The sequence below is a fragment of the Ammodytes marinus genome, assembly GCF_949987685.1.
Source record: "Ammodytes marinus genome assembly, chromosome: 20".
Classification (NCBI taxonomy): domain Eukaryota; kingdom Metazoa; phylum Chordata; class Actinopteri; order Uranoscopiformes; family Ammodytidae; genus Ammodytes; species Ammodytes marinus.
In genome coordinates this window covers 23,703,648-23,707,610 of record NC_137224.1, presented here as the reverse complement: position 1 = coordinate 23,707,610, position 3,963 = coordinate 23,703,648, and positions in this window count along the sequence as shown.

Here is a 3,963-nt window from a genome sequence, read left to right as displayed (position 1 = left end):
TTATGCTTACATGCAATGCCATTTCTGTGAAGGGAATTTCTGTTGAGGACAACTATAGTCCGAAGTATATTTTTCAATAAACTACATTTATCTTCCAATCATTACTGAATCTAGCAGCTAAACGACTACAGGAGGGTGTTAGCTTAGCGTTTTAAGCCAACCAAAGTGAATGACAGTGGGCTTTGGCTTTTTCATGTGAAACAATAAAATGGGACTTGTCTGTGAGCCGTGGACATCCACCTAAACCAGACACGATGTATCATCACACACCAGCCTCCAGCCAGCTGGTTTGGTCGCCTATCATCCGATCGGTATATAGCGTTAACCGACTGGTTTGATTAGTATATTTGAAGTATTTTTGTTGGGGCAATAGTCTGGAACTAAAAATCATTTTCCATACTCTCTTTTATATATTCCATACTTATCCAGACCTGGAAATTACTCAAATTAAATTCCATCCTTTTCCATACTGCGTAAGAACCCTGTGTGTGTGTGTGTGTGTGTGTGTGTGTGTGTGTGTGTGTGTGTGTGTGTGTGTGTGTGTGTGTGTGTGTGCGTGTGTGTGTGTGTGTGTGTGTAAACATATGACAACCCCAATTCCGAAAAAGTTGGGACGTTTATAAAACGTATACAAAACAGAATGTGATCACTTGTTAATCAATACAATCAAATGGAAAACAATACAAAGGCAATTAACTGTATTTTACGTTTGATCCCATAATTGTTTTTCATAAATATATGCTTATTCTTTGATGCCAGCAGCACATTTCAAAAAAGTTGGGACAGGGGCATTAAAAGATTGGGGAAGCTGTGGGGAACATTACTCATATAAACATGTTATTAATATCACCTTTTAAGCATCTCACCATCTACAAACCATAATATAATTAAAATATTTAGAGAATCAGGAGAAACCTCTGCACGTAAAGGGAGAGGTCCAAATTTAAAATGTTATGCCCATGACCTCAAGTGGCACTGCATTCAAAAATGACATGATTTTATAAAGGATATCACTATATGGGCCTTGGAACACTTCAGAAAACCATTGTCGGTAAACACAGTTCATCACTACATCCACAAATGCAAGATAAGACTCTACCATGCAAAGTGAAAGCCATATATCAACAACATACACCAATGCAGCAGACTTCTCTGGGCCTGGGCTCATCTGAGATTTAGTTTGTACTGTTTTATATTGAATACATGTCAAAAAGGATTAGGAAATGATCACATTCTGTATTATTCACATTTTTTTATTATTCACTTTTTTTTTTTTTATTATTATTTTTTTTTCACCAAAAAGGTTGAGAATATTAGCCATTTTGTACACAATGTTGTTGAATACTACAGCAAACAACAATTGTAAAATAGCCAAACAAATATTGCCAACAAGAAACACATGGACTATGGAAGCTGAATTTCAAAGAGAAGGTTTCTTCATTCATATCATTTCCTGCAACACTTTTTTTTTTTTTTTACCCTTTCCCCTCCACCCCCCTCCCCTTCTCTCCTCTTTAAACAATGAACACAATTAACAATATACAAAAAAAATAAAATAAAAACAAATAAAAAGAAAAACTCAAATAAAAAGAAAATAAATAAAAGAAAAATTACGTAAGTAATGTAAGTAATGTACACTTAAGTTATGACTAGGTTTTATCCACTTGAATTTATTTATCATTATTATTTTTTTTTAAATTATTATTATCTATTTATTTACCCATTTTTATTCTATTCATTTATTTAATTATTTATTTATTTTCCCCTTCTCTTTTCTTTTCTGTGGAATATGCTAGGTCACTGTCTATTGTTAATGTAATCCAGGAATGGGGTCCATGTAGTTAGGAAGGAATTATGTTGTCCAGTGAGTCTGAATGTGATCCTTTCACAGTTTGCCATGTCTGTCATTAGTTCAATCCAGTCACCGTATTATTCACATTTTACATAACGTCCCAACTTTTTGGAAGTTGGGGTTGTAATAATAATTAGGATCTAATGTTTCATGTTGATTAACTTTTGCTTGTGTTTAAGTTATTTGACAACATTTCACTAGATTTCCCTTTACAGCAAATCAGGCCTGACTCAGCCGGCATTGTATGATAACGACACTAAAGGCCAGGACACACCGGCCAGATAATCGCCGTCGTAGAGTCGGGAGGGGGCGGGGACACGAATCTGTTTGATGTGTGCCGTGAAATCGGTCGTTGTAGATGTCGTCGGGCTTCTTTTGAGCCGATTGAACATGTTCAATTGGCGGCGGACAGTCTTTCAGTTGGAGCAATTTGATTTGTGGAGGGCTAGCGAATCAGTGAAGCCCGGAAGTGAGGCGGGTAGCACAAACAGCTAACAACAGCTAGCCATCGTTTTAATGTGTTTGTTCGTTTCGTTTCGAGCAGTCAACCCTTGTTGACTGCTCGACACCATGCTCAACACTCTCTGCTAAAAATAGTGCTCTTTATGGTCCATAAATATAAATACGTATTTCTATCTATGTATATGGTCTAGAGAGCCGTCCCATCATTTCTGGCTTCCGTATTTTTTTGGGCCACATTACAGATTAGCGCCGCCTGCTGTTATGGAGACATTACGTCCCGCGATACCGCAGAGCATACGGAAAGTCAGCAGTCGGTTTGGTGTGTTATTTTCGGCCGCGACGGGAAGACTGGAGCTCCCTGAATCGGCAGTCTCCATTTTCGGGTAGTCGGACTGGTGTGTCCTGGCCTTAAGAGGTTATTAAACTGTTTTGAAATTTTTAGGAAAACTGAATAAAACTTTTGATCAAATGCTTATTTGTTTGCAATACTAAATGAATAAAAATAGTGTCGACATCTAGTCGTTTATTTGAGTTTGTACTTAGCAGCCATTTTGAAACTTCTTAAATAATTGTGTTAGAACTCAAATGACAAGCAGCAGGTGACACAGTCCGATGGCTTTGTCTCACCCTGCAGTCCGAATCGCCTACTTTCTACTATTTAGTATGGTAGAAAAAAAGATTTAGTATGTCCCGATTCTTGTGGCCAGATTAAGGATGGTTAGAAAGACCCGGATGTCTATAACATCCGTCCAAGATTTATTGATCATAGTGTTGAAAACAGCATCCTCTTTGGCCGATTCTGACCCATAATCCAGAGCGAACCTGAAGTGACGTCGGAGCCTCCATATGAAAACAAACGGGGATGCGACGGATATAAAAGCAAGAGGCAAGATCAAGGCGCAATGTTATGATTAAAAAAATAAGTAAAAGAATGTCCCAATATATTCATCCATGCGTTCTTTTCATATTGATTTTAATCAGGTTGTCGCCAACAGAGTGAGAATCACTTAGATCGGACTTGGCCAAGGGGAATATTTAAATCCACTTGAATCCCATGTCGTCATGAATGAGTGGAAGAGGATTCCAGTAGTAAACTGTGAAGCTCTGGTGAACTCCATGCCCAAGAGGGTTAAGGCAGTGCTTGAAAAATATAGTGGCCACACAAAATATTAACACTTTGGGACCAATTTGGACATTTTCACTAAGGGGTGTACTCACTTTTGTTGCCAGCACTTTAGACATTAATGGCTGTGTCGAGTTATTTTGAGGGGACAGTAAATTTACACTTTTATACAAGCTGTACACTGACTACTTTACATTGTATCAAAGTGTCATTTCTTCAGTGTTGTCCCATGAAAAGATATAATGGAATATTTTAAGAAATGTGAGGGGTGTACTCACTTTTGTGAGATACTGTATGTGAGTATGTATGGCCAGATGAAGCTCCAAGAAGCCTGCTGGTGTTTCTATGAAGCTACAGACAGGCTGCTCAGTAGCTGATTGGTACCACACATGATCACAGCTTCATCTGGAGATGTACAACTTGTAGAATGGACGTACTCTGTGTTATGGTAACAATCTGACAACAACACAGTCAAAGGCTTGAGAACAGAGAAGCTTTTATTCTTAATAAAACAAAACAGAAATGC